The sequence below is a fragment of the Achroia grisella genome, unplaced genomic scaffold (genome assembly GCF_030625045.1).
Source record: "Achroia grisella isolate CSIRO2021 unplaced genomic scaffold, CSIRO_AGI_Agris_v1 utg483, whole genome shotgun sequence".
NCBI classification, from domain to species: Eukaryota; Metazoa; Arthropoda; class Insecta; order Lepidoptera; family Pyralidae; genus Achroia; species Achroia grisella.
Genome location: NW_026712886.1, coordinates 1,394,214 through 1,413,622, shown reverse-complemented (window position 1 = coordinate 1,413,622; position 19,409 = coordinate 1,394,214).

The following is a 19,409-nucleotide window of genomic DNA, read 5'->3' as shown; positions in this document are numbered from 1 at the left end:
TAGCCCATCGTGCAAATTCATCAGGAATTTAACACGATGGTTTCCAGGGGGAACCACGTGGAGGTCGACCTGACATGGTACATTGCTAGCAATGGGGTTATCAATCCACATTACTAACAATCCCCTTCCCCCCCAGTTTTGGGATACTGTAATCAGATAGTTGATCTTCAGCCGCTAAGTCCCCTTGCAGGTTTGGAATCGGTCTACTCACCCTCTTTCTTTACAGCTGGCATAGTTATAAAGTCTGCTATGGCCAATAAATAGCATTTATAAAGATAAAAATAAAATTCCCAGTCCAGAACCGTCAGTTTATTTACAGATCTGTAAATATACTTTCAGACATAGATACATAAATTACTAGCTGTCTCGGCAAACGTTGTTTTGCCATTTATATTAATAACGCTATAAAAAAATAGGGGTTGGTGATAGAAGTTGTATGTATTTTATAATGACACATAATAAAAAAATTTGCCCAAAATATAAAAAAATAATGTTTGGGGTGGTAAATCCTTATCACTTAGGGGTATGAAAAATAGATAGTAGCCGATTATCATACCTACTGAATATGCATATAAAATTTCATAAAAATCTGTCAAGTCGTTTCAGAGGAGTATGGTAACTAACATTGTGACACGAGAATTTTATATGTCAGATTAAATAAGAATTAATATTATCATTGTTTTTTCTGTGTGGATAGATAATATATAATTACATATATAATATTTCAAAATTAAAACAGATTAAAAAACTTACATTCTACTTTTTCATTAAATTTCTCATCGACCTCGGTGGTCTAGTGGTCTAGCACACCGCTTTACGACCGATGGTCGCGGGTTCGATTCCTCGCACGGCACAAATATTTGTATTCATGAGTATGATTGTTTGTATCGGTCTGGGTGTTTTCTATGTATAATATGTATGTATTTACAAAAAAAATATTTATGTATATGTATCAGTTATCTAGTCACTCATAACGCAAACTTTAGCTAGCTTAACTTGGGTCTAGATGGCGCTGTGTGAATTGTCCTGAGATTATTATTATTACTTCAGTCTATATATAGTTATATTATGTGACGATTTCATTCGAAACATACAAAGAGTTGTGTACCGACGCTACCATGGTAATCCCATAGTGTTTGTGGTGACCAAGTCTATGTTAATATTATGTTTTCTTATATCCTATATAATTATGTTAGTCCTTAAGATACATATAAAATGAACCAATCATCATCTGCTTCTACTTTATCCCATTTATTTGGGGTCGGCGTAATATGTTTATAATACGAGAAAAACATTTAACAGGGGCCAATATACCAAGTTACTGTCGCTATCTGTCCTTATGTATGTTTAAATCTTTAAAACTACGCGACAGATTTTGAAGTGATTTTTTTTAATAGATAGAGTGATTCAAGAGGAAGGTTTATATATATATATATATAATACATGTACATCCGTGGGAAGCCGGGGCGTGTAACTAGTAAATAAATAAAAATGATAGAGGTATACAGACACGTTCTGTTTCATTAAGTTTCTACGTTTTATTACATTTAAAGATAAGATATAAAAATAAAGATAATGCAATAATACCCAAAGTCATCGGAAATTCACAAGGACAGTTTTAACTTCCTATCCCCTCGGAGTTAACTTAAACATCTAACTGTGGATATGAATTTACTACTTTGTTAGATGTTCTTCGTTGGTTTCGCTTATCTTTTCCCAGATTTAAATAAGATAAGATAACTTTGGTAAAAGATATCTTTATATAAATATCTGCCTCTGTCTCTTAAAAAAGTAGAAAGAAAGTGTTATATGAATGTGGATGGTTATAAAGGCAGATGAAGGCCTAAAAAGAGATGGATGGACTGTGTGAAAGATGAAGATAAAACATAATTAATACGGAAAAGAAGAAAAATAGTGTTATATATGAATGTGGATGATTGGAAAAAAAACCGAAAAAGAAGGGATGCAGTGTAAAAAATTATATAACAAACGAGATAAATATGAACAGGGATGAATGGAAAAGAAAAACATATTACAGTAACCCCAATTGTATAAGACAAGGAATAACCAGATGATTAATAAATTGAAAAATAATAGTTTAAAGTTTAGATTAAGTTTATTTGCTGACAACGTTATAATTTATTTTTCATACTGCTTTCTTGATATATGATAGCGTAGCGGCTTTTGTATTGATTGCCGCATGCATCCTCATGTAAAGTGCGAATACTGAAACTACCATACAGTAATTTTAGTAGCTGTGACGTGGTTGTGTGGAATGAGTAGTCATGCTCACTAAAATGTCCAGACTTGTGGCGGCGTGGTGGGCCGGGTCATTGGGCTCCCTAAAATATGGTCGAGCGCAGTGATGGCTGGCTCATCTGGCTGATATTGAAACCATCAAGAAAAGTCTTATTCTTTTTATAGGCCGACAACGTACTTGCAATTCACCTGGTGTTGCGAGTGCTCATGGGCGGCGGTAATCACTTACCATCAGGTGAGCCGCATGCTTGTTTGTCCCCTGTGTTATAAAAAAAAAGAATAAAATATATAAAAACATACCATATAACATACCTAATAGTCTGACAAAGAAATATTGAAAACAGCAGATAGAAAGTAACAAAGAAGTAGGAAATAAAGAAACAAAAGTCAGACAACTATAACGTTGAAAAGGTGCACAATAAAGAGTCACGGAAAAAAGATAAAAAATATATAAAAGATAATGTGTATTCTATTATATAATAGAAAAGTTATATTTTAGAATAATAAAGTAGATTAAAAAATAACATTGTTATGACTATTCAAAAGTGTTTAAATTAAGTTTATTTGAATAAATTATTTTCTATTCTTTTCTAATAAATTCTTAGTTTACGCTTTAAACAAAATCTATTCATACTATTATACTATAGTATAATCATAATTACATAGTATAAAACACTCGCTGTCGCTGTCTGTCCGTCCCTATGTACGCTTAAATCTTTAAAACTACGCAAAGGATTTTGAAGCGGTTTTTTTAATAGATAGACATTAAGCTATACTTTTGTACATTTATCTATTAAACCGTGTAAATTGTATTTAAAATTTTGTATTACATATATTGTTTACTAGCTGTACTCGCGACTTCGTCCACGTGGATTTCACTTTATTTTTCTAAAATGAAAGTAGCCTAAGTTACTCCTTACTACATCAGCTACTTGCCAATAAAAGTCCCATCAAAATCAGTCCAGCCATTTCAGAGATTAGCCGGAACAACAGACAGACAGACAAAAATTGTAAAATATGTTATTTTGGTGTATGTACCGTATTTATATTCATATGCAAGTAGTAAACAACGGTTATTTCAATATTACAAACAACAGGCTTCAACATTCTCAAGTACCACAAAAAAGATGTTTTTTCTATCAAATAAACCGTTTTTATTAAAAACAAGCTGTTCCCGCGACTTCGTCCGCGTGGAATTTCACTTTATTTTTCTAAAACAAAAGTAGCCTAAGTTATTCCTTACTACATCAGCTACTTGCCAATAAAAGTCCCATCAAAATCGGTCCAGCCATTTCAGAGATTAGCCGCAACAAACAGACAGACAAAAATTGTGAAAAAAATATTTTGGTGTATGTACCATATCTATATTCATATACATGTAGTAAGAAACGGTTATTTCAGTATTACAAAAATATAATCAATGTGTTTCAGTGCCTTCACCCTTTGTTACTAACCTTGTTTTTATATGTATAGTTAGATTCATTTTAATAAATACAATCAATGTGTTGACTCCCTTTTTTAATAACCTTTTATAAATCATTGCTTTTGACTTTGTGATAAACGGACTGCGTACATTATTTATCTCTTCTGTTGAACACTTGGATTTAAAGTATAAAGAATACTACAGTAATACTTGAGACGCTCTCAAAACTTTTAGCAGCCCATTGCTAAAGTATGCTAACAACATGGGCTAAAAAAATAATTTCAGTATAAACCCGGCCGGGGGATGGGGTTAAATGTTCGAGATGCAAATTACTCTCGGGGGTGAGTGGGACCCTTTTAAAATAATACAGTTTCAACGGGACGGGGGTTGTTTTTTCAGCGATTGAATATCGGTAACGTGTTTTTTAGAAGTTCTCAATGCACCACTTTCTGTATTAAAGTTCGGGCGAAGTTTTTGAATCAGCTGTAATAATATTATTTGTTTGGAATTGTTTGTTCTAATACTTGAAAAAACTTTACTAAGAATACCTATGAATGTAATTAGAGCAATGGCAAAGATTTTTAAACGAAAAAAGATTCAAATCTATATAAATATATATAACTCAAAGGTGACTGACATAGTGATCTATCAACGCATAGCCCAAACCACTGGACGGATCGGGCTGAAATTTGGCATTCAGGTAAATGTTATTACGTAGGCATCCGCTAAGAAAGGATTTTGATTAATTCTACCCCCAAGGGGATGAAATAGGGGATGAAAGTTTGTATGAAACTTTGTCAATTTTAAACCGATCGGGCTGAGACTTTGCATGCATAAAGCTACTATGACGTAGGCATCCCCTAAGAAGGATTTTGATAAATTCCATCCCTAAGGGGATAAATTAAGGCGAACGAAGCTGCGGGCAAAAGCTAGTGTCATATAAAATACTTCCTTTCTAAAAACGCTTATTATAAAATTGAAGAGTTTGTAAACGATAATAATGTTTTTGTAGAAAAAACTTAAAATTCATAGCGCTCTCATATCGCATGTCTCTTACTTGTTATTGTGTAATTATTTACTTTAAATAACATCTATTCGAAAGAGCAACACACAAGTTTCTTGCTTGTTCTTCTTGTGATGAGACAGCATTCCGAATGAGCGGTAGATTAAAAAAAAATGTTATGACTATTCAAAAGTGTTTCAATGTAAGTTTATTTGAATAAATAATTTTCTATTCTATTCTTTTAGATCTATACATATATAAATATATTACTATTAAATAAAAAGGTAGAATAAAACAATCACTATTCAGAAGTGTTTGTATAGAGTTTATTTGAATAAAGATTATGTCTATTTATATTTCGAACTTCTGAACTCGGATTATCGAGTCTATAACTTAGAATTATTAAACTAAGTAAGTACTATTGTATTTTATCATCATCATTACATAGTATAAAACAAAGTCGCTGCCACTGTCAGTCCGTCCGCATGCTTAAATCTTTAAAACTACGCAACGGATGTTGAAGCGGTTTTTTTAATAGATACAGTGATTCTCGAGGAAGGTTTATATGTATTATATTATATATAAATCTTATTAGTTACTTATACTTATAGTGTTATCACATAAAAAATATCTATTACAATCCTCATAAATGTTATAACCACATATTGATTATTTGTGTGTGTGGACTGGTCTGCTCTAATCACTATGACTTATTTTCTCTTATTAATTGTTGAACCAGTTGTTGTATATTGAATGTTTTTTCTATTTTATTATTTCATTGAATTAGTGCTAATCGGTGGTTTGTATTCACACACTTAAACTTAAATTGTAAGTAAGAATAAATTATTTAAAAGAGCAACACACAAGTTTCTTGCTTGTTCTTCTTATGATGAGACAGCATTCCGAATGAGCGGTAGATTAAAAAAAAATGTTATGACTATTCAAAAGTGCTTCAGTGTAAGTTTATTTGAATAAATGATTTTCTATTCTATTCTTTTAGATCTATACATATATAAATATATTATTATTAAATAAACATCACACAGTTATAAAGGTACATAAAATGTGGTTTTAGTTAAATGAACTACAGTGGATTATTATTTCGATTGAACTCACCACATTTATGTAATTGAACAATGCATTTTTGCCGCACATATTTATTTAATACTAGCTGTTCCCGCGACTTCGTCCGCGTGGAATTTAACATTATTTTTTTAAAATAAAAAGAACTAAGTTACTCCTTATTACATCAGCTATCTGCCAAAAAAAGTCCCGTCAAAATTGATTCAGCCATTTCAGAGATTAGCCGGAACAAACAGACAGACGAAAATTGTAAAATATGTTATTTTGGTGTATGTACCGTATTCATATTTGTATGCATGTAGTAAAAAACGGCTATTTCGATATACAAACAGACACTACAATTTTATTTATATGGATAGATAAAGAAAATTTCCCACATATTGCAAATATTTGTCATTTAATTTATGTGTCCTTTGATATTTTATACTGTAGAGGATTATACACTGTCACAGTGTAATTTAAATTAATGAAATAAAACAATGTTTTAATTCGTTGTTCAAAAAAGGAGGAAAAAAGAGGGTAGGCCAAATATGCCTATAATTGGCCTACTATAGGCATATTTGGTAGTAATTTAAAAAATATTTAGTTACTGTTATGTGTATAATTAAAAAGTATAATATAACAAATGAAATATATTATTAAAAGGAGTCCCTTTAGGCTATTCCGAAGTTACTGGCAGCGTTCCCCCTTTGAATTGCTAGACTAAATACAAAAGAATATGATATCCCTGGTAAGGTACCTGTCCTACAATATAGAGCACAATTCGAGACCCCTCGTACTCACAATTCCTGTATGTAATCTGAAATCAATCTCTTTACAAAACGTTTAATATATCATAGTATATTGCAGAACCGTTTTATTACAGATCGTCCATACCGAGAATGGTATATCGAGTTCTATATTTCCACTGGCTGGTCGTGGAAGGAACGCCTTCGGTTCAGGTTTAATTAAATTTTTGATAACTGCACCGCGCCAGGCGGATGAAATGAAGTGTATCAGTATATAATCGACAAATGCAGTTCTATTATTCTCGTTATAAATTACTTTATATTAAGACCTGACTCTATATACTAGTAAAGTAAAGTAAGTAAAGTACATTTGGCGGACTTAACACCATGCGGCATTTTCTACCAGTCGACCATTGGTGGTGCAGAGAGTAAATGTTGGCGGTGCAAATATAATAAATGATAAATAAAAAGCAACAAAATATAAACAGAATGATAAATACAATATATATCTAAGGAATACAATCATAAATTACATAAATATATGCAAATATTATATTATACATATATACAAATAATTATATACACATATATATATATATAAAATAAATATATACTAGATACTCAATAGTCTGACAGTCACAGAACCATAGAGAGTAGAATGGAAAAATAGTGAAAGAAAGAGAAATAGAAGAGAGTAGTAAAAAGTTACAAATTGAGATAATGTTCCCGTAGTTTATGTTTAAAAGAAATTTTATTCGTAGCGGTTTTGATATCAAGAGGTAAGTCATTCCAAAGTTTGATAGCCTGAACGGCGAAAGAATAGTGGACGAAACCGGATAAATGAGCCGGGATATGAAGTAAAAATTTTCTAGTTGAGCGAATACCGTGATTGGTGTTGTCCCCATGGAAGTGAAATTTACTCTTAATATAATCAGGAGAATTTGGATCGTATAAAATGGAGTATAGAGTACATAGAATACGTACATTTCTACGGTAACGGATAGGTAGCCATTTAAGCTGTGAACGATAAGAAGAAATATGATCGAACTTGCGGAGATTAAAAATGAAGCGGATAGAGTTGTTGAGAAGACGATCCAATTTGTTTAAAAGGTCGACATTCATGTCAGAGCAACACACATCTGCGTAATCAAGGGTGGGAAGGACTAAGGATTGTATAAGGAGAATTTTTGTACTTATAGGGAGGAAATTTTTAAGCCTATATAAATTACGCAGTGCCATTGTAATTTTTCGACTGATCTCATTAACGTGATTGTTCCAGCTAAGAGTACTGTCCATCAATAAACCGAGATTTTTAACATGAGCAGTATAGGAAATAGTTTGATTATTAAAGAGAACTGGAGGCAAAGTGCCATAGTCAATTTTGCAAAGTTGTTGTTTGCTTCCAAGGATTATTGCTTGGCACTTGGAAGGATTAACAGATACACCAAACTTTTCGGACCATTTAAGAATATGATCAAGATCAATATTGAGATGATCGATGGCCTCACCAAGCTCAGAAGCTATAGCTTGAGAGTATACCTGGAGATCATCCGCATATAGATGGTAAGAGCATTTGAGATTTGTAGTGATAAAATCAATAAAGATAGAAAAAAGTAAAGGAGACAATATACCGCCTTGCGGAACGCCAGCAACAAGCTCGCACCACTCAGACAAAGATTGGTTCATACGAACAGCCTGCTGACGACCACGAAGATAAGATGCAAACCATTTAACAACTGATGATGAAATCCCAAGATGTGCAAGGATGGCGAGTAAGATGTCGTGATCAACGGTGTTAAATGCATTGGAGAAATCGATTAAGACGAGGACAGTTAATTTAGATTGTTCCATGCCCTCCCTCACATCCTCAGTGATTTTCAGTAAGGCAGTAGTAGTGCTGTGTCCAGGACGAAAACCTGACTGGTAAGGACTCAATAAATTGTTTTTCAAAACAAAGCCAGATAATTGTCTGTGGACAACAGCTTCTAAAATTTTTGAGAGGAAGGGCAGGATTGAAATTGGTCTAAAATCCTTGGGAAGTTGTGGGGATGACACTTTAGGAAGGGGAAGTACAAATGCTTTGAGCCAGGGTGTTGGAAACTCGGAGGAAAGCAAAGAAGAATTGATGATGTGAGTAATGATAGGTAGCAAATGTTCAAGTAAGAGAATAATCATTATCCTATTCACATCATCAAAACCAATGCAATTGGATTTTATTGAGGAGATTATCTTGTAGACTTCATCATCAGCAACTGGTACAAATAAAAATTCATCAATAGGACGTTTAGGCCATGAAGTTATTTCAGCTAGAGAAGTAGATTTCAGAGAATCGCTCAATATGGGAACGGTGGAAAAATGCCTGTTTAAGTCATTTAACGAAATAGACGAGGAAAAATCCTCAGATTGTTTGCACAATCCAAGTGATTTGAGAAACTTCCAGGTATTGGCCGAAGAGGTATTTAGTATGTTCGAGTGGATGTGACGGCGTTTAGCAGCTCTTACCATATAGTTGCAGTGGTTGCGCGCAATTTTGAATGCCCTCCAGTTCTCTTCACAACGTTCCCTTTTATAGATTCTAAACGCACGGTTACGCTTTCTTAAAGCCATGCGCACTCCCGCAGTTATCCAGGGAGCTGGCTGTCTTTTAATTCTGACAAAGTGAGCCGGAGCATGCCTGTCAAAGATTTGGAGAACAGACTGGTTAAAAACGGACACCTTATCGTTTATTGACGAGGCGGATAGTACACATGACCAATCAAAATCAGTCACATCTTTCCCTAAAGCTGACGTGTCAATTTTGGCAAAACTACGCAGACGAACGACGGAAGGCTTAGGCTTGAACGTTTTTATGTTATATGAGACATAAAGGAGATCGTGTCTGGAGAATCCAGGTGCAGGAAATTGACCATGCTTTAATATGTAATCAGGTGAAGACACATAAACATGGTCAATCCAGGTGTCATGAGAGTCATTGTTAACGTGGGTAGCATTAAGGGGTAACACAGAAAGGCCCACCGACTCCACAATATCGCGCAGCTTACGAGATCTGTAAGTCTCTTTGAGCAAGTCAGTGTTGAAATCACCCATGATAACATGATGTGCATGCTCCGCCATAATATTCGCGAAAATAGACTCAACGTCATGGAAGTAGTCAGTGGAAGGAGGACAATATATAACCCCGAGAACAATCTTACTTCCCTTAACATCAACCGCCACGAACAAATATTCAGCACCACCTGCCGCAGTTGAGGTAGCTAACGTTTTATATGGGAGACCACTCCGTAAGTAAATAGCTACCCCACCACCCCGCCTGTCCACACGATCGTTACGTATTAAGAAGTACCCTGGTAAACTAACGGTAGTAGACAGCAGAGAGGGTTTTAACCAGGTCTCTGAAACCAAGATCGCGTCTACAGTATTCACACTAAAAGTATTCATTAATTCACTATGATGTTGAGGTAAACTTTGAGCATTAATGTGACAAATGTTTAGGTTGCGGTGTGTTTTTAATAATTCGTTGCTAAGATTAGAAGAAAGAGATACATCTAATAGGGACATATCAAGGGACATAAACGAATCATTAGAGCTATGGGCTGAAAAAAAGGATTCATTGTCAGACATGGTAGTATCAAATATGTAAATAAATAAGTAATATATATATAATTAATAAAATAAATAATAATAAGTTAACACAATATAAACTAATAAAATGAAGATTAAGTGGACGCGTCGCACCAACACTCATACCTTGCACTAACCGCCGGCCAACTGCAAAGAAAACAAAAACAAAGAAAAAAAAAAAATCAACAATTCACAACAATAGACAAACATATTCAATATTTCAAACAGTAAGCCCACATGAAATAAATGTTAATACGTAAACTTAAAACTACACAATCTTCAAATTTGAATAAATCAGAAATTAATATGTAATCATATCAGACTCAAAAGTGTGGGTACGCAGTCACGGAAAAGAATTATGACAATATTACTGACAAGTGACAGCGTGCCACTGACACAAAATGACAAACTATATTGTCACTGATCTGTGGTAATTGATTGTCTTGTCTTCATGACATAAGAATATTTTAAAGAAATTATCGACTGAGTAAATATATGTGGATACAAAATAAAAGTAAAGTGGGTGAAATAAAAACAAAAGATTAAGGTATTACCGTAATAACAAAACAACGAACTACTGTTTTGACCTCACGGTGCGCTTAGAGCGCGCAGCTGCAGCATTAGCTGCGTGCGCTGGCTTGATAACAATATCAGCTGATTCCGATGCAGACAGACTCGACACTGTGGAAATGACTTCGAGGTTCTCCAAACTTGAGATACGCTGACGCACCCCAGAAGCATTCTTGGCATAAATGATACCGTTGAATGTCCAAACTTTTGTAATGCCAAGCCGTCTTCGGGCTTCAATAAATAATAGTTGTCTGCGTATGGTCAGAAACTCGGCAAGGACAAACTGGGTTCCCTTCAGTTGTGTCTTAACAATAAAACTAGAATAAATAACTAATACAACTAAACTAGTCTTAACATAGTGATTACAATAGTAAAGTAAATACATGTTGTTAATTCATATATCTTTATCTAAGGCATTCAGAGTAACCTGAAACGGTACATCAGATGTCAGGTCAGTTAGTCCGTCGTGACAAATTCACCAAGAATTTATCAGGATGGTTTCCAGGAGGAACCGTGTGGAGGTCAACCTGACTGACCTGAATGTACCACATTGTTAGCAATAAGATCTTCAGACTTCAGAAGTCCACATTACTCACAATACCCTTTCCCCCCAGAGTTAAAGGTCAGAGCAATTATTATCAAATTGATAAGTGAAACGGATTTTATGGGACAGGGAGATTGCCAGTGATGGTTAATTCTTTCTTAAATGGTCCTTTAAACCGACATCCATGTCAAAAGTCTTGAGCGCTTCTTGGGGTTTCTCTCCTGCACCACGATAGCTGGCGCATAAGGTAAAGTCGTCACTAACTTAATTTAAAGGGTATACTTAATTTAATGATTTGCCTAGTAAATCTTTGTATAAACTAGTATATATATAATGATACAGAATGCGGTTTTTTCAAGAAGGGTATGCTAAGATTTCTTAAAGGTCTGCAGCGCGCACGTGTCACCCCTGCTGTCCCAGGCGTCCACAGGCTTCGGTGACCGTCTACTATCAGATGGGCTATATGTTTACTGAAGTTGTAGTAAAATAAAAATTAAACTTAAGCTTAATATTCTTTATTATTAAAAATATTCTTAAACTTTTTCTGTAAATGTAGTTTCTAGTCAATTTATTAGACTACAGTTTTAAATATATACCAATACCAAACACAAGTTCAGACCCTGACTATTTTATAATATTATGTATATTCAAGACAATATAAACATAAAACTTAAAAAATAAATGTTTCGATCAAAAGATCAAAAGACAATTCACAAAGTTGCATTCAAACTGACTTGTTATCCCTTACTGTTTGTAAAATTTTTTTTATACAATTATGGTGGCAAACAAGCATACGGCCCATCTGATGGTAAATGGTTACCGTAGCCTATGGACGCCTGAAACACCAGGGGTGTCACGTGCGCGTTGCCGACCCTTAAGAAACCTTAATATACCCTTCTTGATACCCAAGCTGTAGTCTCGTGAGAAAACCTCAGCAAGAAGTTCATTCCACAACCTAAGTGTACGCGGGAGGAAGCTCCTATGAAACCGCGCTGTCCGAGACCACTTAGGTTCCAGCGTGTGGGAATGAATTCCCTGTTGATGGCGAGCGGTGCGATGGTAAAAGGTAGCCGTAGGCATCATGTCGAACAATTCTTCAGAACACAGTACGTTATATAATCGTAGGTATTCATGGTAGGGAAAAAAAGGAGGAAAAAAGGGGGTATGCCAAATATAGGCATATTCATATATATACATGCATATGTAACTTAATTCGTGGTCTAGCGGTCTAGCACACCGCTTTACGACTGATGGCCGTGGGTTCGATTCCTCGCACGGCACAAACATTTGTATTCATGAGTACGATTGTTTGTATCGGTCTGGGTGTTTTCTATGTATAATATGTATGTATATACGAAAAAAAAAACGTATGTGTATCAGTTGTCTAGTACCCATAACACAAGCTTCAGCTAGCTTAACTTGTGTACTTTAAAAGAACAACACATAAGTTTCAAGTTCATTCTTCTTACGATGAATCCGTGTTCTGAATGAGCGATAGATTAAAAAAAATATGACTATTCAAAAGTGCTTATATTAAGTTTATTTGAATAAAGATTGTTTCTAATTTTTATTATTTTTTAAACACATTGCCGCTTATTGTGTTTGTAAAATTGTTTGTTTGTTTGTTACACTATTTTGTACTTTATTTTACTGTTTATATTGTGGTATAGCTACCAAAGATATCATATTCTTTTGTATTTTGTGGTATAGTCATGTATGTTAGAGACGATTATGACTCTATATCAGGTAAGTTTTCGGGTAGTGTATTAAAAGTTTAGCAACATAATTACGACAACATTTTATTTAAAAGAACAACACGTAAATTTCAAGCTCATTCGTCTTATGACGAGTCTCTGTTCCAAATGATTAGTAGAATAAAAATATATGACTATTCAAAAGTTTTATTTATACATTATAAGTTTATATTAAGTTTATTTGAATAAAAATAATTTATATGGATTTATATTTCAACGGATGTCCTCAAATATCAATAATTTTCCCCGTTTTAGGAACATTTTTCACTGATGCTTCGCTTCTATTTGTAATAAATATACATCCATCTATACTCATAAATTTTTGCATTTATAATATTAAAATAAGATTCATTGGGTTATTTTTATTTATTCGCAAATAAATGCGAACTTCTTAAACTTGGTAATTGTCGCATAAAAATCCAGAGATATCGCCAAAGTTGTACATAAAGAGTACCGTATGATGACACCTTAATTTCGCATGCCACCGTCACTTGGAATAAACTGTGAAGTTTCCAAGTCGCGCGAGTGTACAGGTGCGCCCGCTGTATCGCGCGACACGCTCGATAAATTTGTTAAATCGCGTTGAAGTGTGTCAAACACGGTTTACTCGCGGCACTGAAGTTTCTGATGATGCTAAGTTTGTGAATGATACAACTCTACGTAGTGTTGCCATGTAACCGTTTATATCCTACTAATATAATAAGCGCAAACGTTGGTGGGTATGGATGGATGGTTGTTACTCTTTCACGCAAAAACTACTGAATGGATTTTGATGAAACTTTCGCGATTTCGATTCGCCGCATGGTACAAACATTTGTATTCATGAGTATAATTGTTTATATCGGTCTGGGTGTTTTCTATGGATATTATGTATGTATTTACAAAAAAGTATCCATGTATTTATCTCAGTTGTCTCGTACCCATAACACAAGCTTTAGCTAGCTCAACTTGAGTCTAGATGGCGCTATGTGAATTGTCTTGAGTTTATTTTTAATGTGAATTTCTTAAACACGTACAACTTCGTAATTGTCACATAAAAATCCGGAGATATCGCCAAAGTTGTACATAAAGAGTGTCGTATGACAATACCTTAATTTCGCATGCCACCGTCACTTGGAATAAACTGTGAAGTTTCCCAGTCGCGCGAGTAAACAGGTGCGCCCGTTGTATCGCGCGACACGCTCGATAAATTTGTTAAATCGCGTTGAAGTGTGTCAAACACACTTTACTCGGGCGGCACTGAAGTTTCTGATGATGCTAAGTTTGTGAATGATACAACTCTACGTAGTGTTGCCATGTAACCGTTTATGTACAGCAATAACACGAGTTTACTCGACTAAACCACTTTGGACTCTCCTAAACCCGGGTCGCAATTTTTTGGGAAGATACGGCGTTGGAACTACCAAGTTCCGATGGTTGCGGATTTGAGTACTCGCGCGGAACAAATATTTTCATTTATGATTGTTTGTATCGGTTTGGGTGTTTTCTATGTATAATATAGTATTTACGAAAAAAAAACATATCTATATATTTATCTTAGTTGTCTAGTACCCATAACATTAGCTAGCTTAACTAGGGTCTAGATGGCGCTGTGTGAATTGTCCTGAGAATATTTTTTTCGCAAATAAATGCTAAATAAATTTGTTAAATCGCGTTGAAGTGTGTCAAACACGCTATACTCGCGCGGCACTGAAGTTTCTGATGATGCTAAGTTTGTGAATGATACAACTCTACGTAGTGTTGCCATGTAACCGTTTGTATCCTACTAATATTAACATCAGGAACGCTGCTTCTGTGGATAAGCTGAATGAAGGTGTAAGGATTGTGACTTGCTTGTAAGATTAAACTCTTTAAAAAAACCCGTCCAAAATTCCTTCAACGGGAAATCTTATCTTCTTTTTACTAAATCTTTCTTAATAATAAATTGTATGCATCTAATACAAGACTAAAAGGCTCACTCTCTTTTTGTTTAATGCTCACTTTCTTTTTTCCACTCGTGCATAAGCGAAATATCTCCTTTGGAAAGTTTACACTCTTTCCCGAGAAGATAAAAACCATCGCTTCTAAGAATATCCTTCAATTCTTGTCCCTGACGCGTCTAGGTAGCGAACTCTGAAAAAGGGTGAGCACAATAGATCTATGTAGGTCGCAGTGCTACAGGTGCTACAAGCACCTGACAATTGCCCGAACAACCGTAAAAAAAACCCGAACAGACCAATCCCCACAAGTGTGTTTGCAATTTTTATATATATATATAATATTATATTTTTTTATTGGGTTGTATACCCAATAAAAAAAAAAATAAAGAGTCTCTCGTATATATAACCTCTTATTCCATACTAATTTTTCGCTACTGAAATCGTTTTTTTATAGAAATGTTAAATCATGAACTGGAAGCTCAGTTCTGAGAAGCCCGCCTTTTGCGAGTTAATTGCAGGCGGGTCAACACGGGTAAAAGCTCATTAAGTCACAACGGAACTGGTGCTTACCCCCTCCCCCCATCACCCCTCGACCTTTTCTAGTTAGTAACGTTACTATTTTTAAAATTCACAGATTTAGTATGTATATACATAGACAACAGACGATACAAACAATCATACTCATGAATACAAATGTTTGGGTCGTGCGAGGAATCGAACCCGCGACCATCGGATGTAAAGCGTGCTAAACCGCTAGACCATCGAGATTATTTCCAATGAAACATTTGCAGTCATGCTTTTTGCTTGCAATTGGTAAGCCCAGCCTATGCCTATCCTTGTAAAGAGTCTATCTTTCGCTGAATTTTATTAAAAGTTTTTCTATTGAGTCCTGAACAGAGATATTTTGAATTTATAATATTAGTTTTTAAAATAATAATAATATATTTTTTTTCCACAAAAACATACATACAAACATATAATAGTTAGAAAACGAATTAAACAAGAAATTATTAAATCAGAAAGTCAACAGCCTTTGTGGCATTACACCGTGCACTTGTTTTCCTAATATTATAAATCCGAAAGTTTGTGATTATAAATGGATATTTGTTACTTTTTCACACAAAAACTACTAAACGGATTCTGATAAAACTTTACAGTAATATAGCTTATACATTGGAATAACATGTAGGCTATAATTTCAATAGATATTATGTAAATTGGGCGATATACAATGTGTAATTTTCCTGCAATTATTGTCATTTTTCGCGGCACTACACCTTCAACATACCACAACACACCTACACTATAAATGTATATATACGTCCCTATAAAGTCTTAATGTTGGGGATATGAAAAAGTCCTGCCCTCTGGCGGACGCGGCGCGCAACACTAGTGACAGATTCGATCGCGGGAACGAACCGCGGTTACGGCGGTCATATTAGAAACTTGGTGCAAATTGGCGGATTTTTGGTGTATTTGGGGTGAGTATAGGGACAATTTTATATTTTATTTATTATTTCGTGTACACAAAAGTGATTAGATAATAGGCATCGGCAGAGGTATTTACAAATGTAAACGCCCTGAACCAGCGACTTTAACGCGGGCTGAAGAAAAGGGTGACGAAATTATTACCACCGAATACCACTAATATATATAAAATTAACATACAATGTCGAGTAAGTGTGATACAGAGGAAGTTGCGCGAGTCGACAGCAAGTAATGAACGAAAAAAGTACAAACGCATACAAAAGTGCTTAAGTAAATTGACGGAGTAAAATGAAAGATCGCACTCATATTTCTGCGTCATTGGCTCTCGACCGAATATAAATTTGAATAACGGTGGAACAGGATTTGTTCTTAATTTGAAATTCAAATTCTGTAGCGGGAAAATGTACCCTCGCCGCGAAAACAGAAAAATGTAGCCATCCAAATATAATTAACATGAAATCCGTTGAAAATAAACACGTACTTTTTTGTATTATGTAGCCATGATTCCATTAGCTATGGACGAGACGGTACGCAATTTCTATATAGATAATAATAATAATAATAATAATCTCAGGACAATTCACACAGCGCCATCTAGACCCAAGTTAAGCTAGCTAAAGCTTGTGTTATGGGTACTAGATAACTGATACATATACATAGATATTTTTTTTTTGTAAATACATACATATTATACATAGAAAACACCCAGACCGATACAAACAATCATATCATGGATACAAATGTTTGTGCCGTGCGAGGAATCGAACCCGCGACCATCGGTCGTAAAGCGGTGTGCTTGATCGCTAGACCACCGAGGTCGTCAAATAATATAGATATACACAAATAAACAGAATACATAAAATAAGGAACACAGTCATTCGCGAGAAGACAAAAATAGGAGATGCACTTCAACATGGCCTAAAACAGAAATGGAAATGGGCAGGTCACGTAGCTAGGTACAAAGATAAAAGGTGGACTTACCAACTAACAAAGTGGTGGGGACCGACAGGAAAAAGGCGAGTAGGACAACAGAGAAAGAGATGGTCTGATGACATTAAAGAAGTGGCCGGGGAAAAATACTGGATGGAACAAGCGTGGCTATATATTTTATTTTTAGAGAACAATGGAACAAGCTGGTTGCGAGGAGACTTTATATATAATTCCCAAAATAAAAAATAAAAATACATGGGACCATATATATAAAGAAAATAAATTAATCCTAACATAAAATATTAGTTATAATTGTAATATATGGACAATAAAGCTTTAATAATAAATAAATATATACAAATAAAAGGTTATAGTAATAAATTAAATGTATTAGAATGACTTGGTCAGTATGACCCGTAACTCTAACCTATAACTCCGAAGAAATTCGAGAATTTAAAATGTTTGTATCGGTCTGGGTGTTTTCTATGTATAATGTGTATGTACTTAAAAAAAAAGTATCTATATATTTCTATCAGTTCTCTAGTACCCATAACACAAGCGTTAGATAGTTTACCTTGGGACTAGATGACGCTGTGTGAATTATTCTGAGATATTATATATTTTTTTTTATTTAGGGCCTTTTTGTACATACTAAAAATACATGCCAGTCCCATCGTACCCTAAAACTAAGTACTACATAACTTCACCAGTGAACAAACTCCTTTAGCCACACAATCTGAAATATTATTATTACACTAGCTGACGCAAACGTTGTTTTGTCATATACATTAATCGCCATTAAAAAAGGGGTTGACACTAGAAGGGTGAAAATAGTGTAAGTATTTTTAATGACACTATAAAAAATAAAATTATTATTTTTTGTTCAATAAATTAAAAACTAAATGGGGTTACAACCCTTATCACTTAGGGGTATGAAAAATAGATAGTAGCCGATTCTCAGACTGAATATGCATATATAATTTTATAAAAATCAGTCACGCTGTTTCGGAGGAGTATGGTAACTGACACTGTGACACGAGAATCTTATATATAAGATGTTATCTTAGTTGCTCTTACAGACAATTTGAGAAACGTTTTTTTTTATTTAATCTTATTGTGTTGTAGTTTAATGTTTAATGAAAAATGAAAACTTGCAACGATTATTTAAAAGAGCAACACACAAATTTCTTGCTCGTTCTTCTTGTGATGAGACAGCTTTCCGAATAAGCGGTAGATTAAAAAAAATGTTATGACAATTCAAAAGTGTTTAAATTAAGTTTATTTGAATAAAGAATTTTCTTTTCTATTCTTAAATTTAAAAGAAGCAGTGTAGTATGACAATAACTTCCGGTTCGCGTGTCAGTAGTGAGACATCCGACCGTTCGCAGCTAGTCGGCCATGTTTATGTTTATGCAAATGTTCGCCAACAAACGATTTAGCCGGTTTATGGTGCGCATCACTTTGTGGTAGCTGTACACGATGCTGTGGCCATGTCGATAAGATTAAACGATTCGATTCCTGCGATTTTTTTTTATAATACCAATAATTTTAATAATACACAACATATCAAGTAAATAATTAGTTTATTAGCATACAACGTTATAATTTAATTTTCTCATTGCTTTCTTGATTTAATTGATTGATTTTAGAAATATGAAAGCGTAGCGGTTTTTGTATTGATTGCCGCATGCATTCTTATGTTAAATGTGAATACTATAACTATCAGATGGCAATTGTAAGTAGCTTTGACGTAGTCTAGTGTTTTGAGTAGTCATGCTCACTAAAATGTCCAGACTTGTGGCGGCGTGGTGGGCCGGGTCATTGGGCTCCCTAAAATATGGTCGAGCGCAGTAATGGCTGGCTCATCCGTCATACTCGTGAACGGGTGCTGCTTGTAGGGACTGGTCTTCTCTAATCACTATGACTTTTCCTCTTATTAATTGTTTAACCAGATATATTCAATATTTTTTTTTCTATTTGAGTATTTAATAGAATTAGTGCTAATTGGTGGTTTGTATTCACACACTTAAACTTAAAAATGTAAAGTAATAATAAAATTATTTAAAAGAGCAACACGCAAGTTTCTT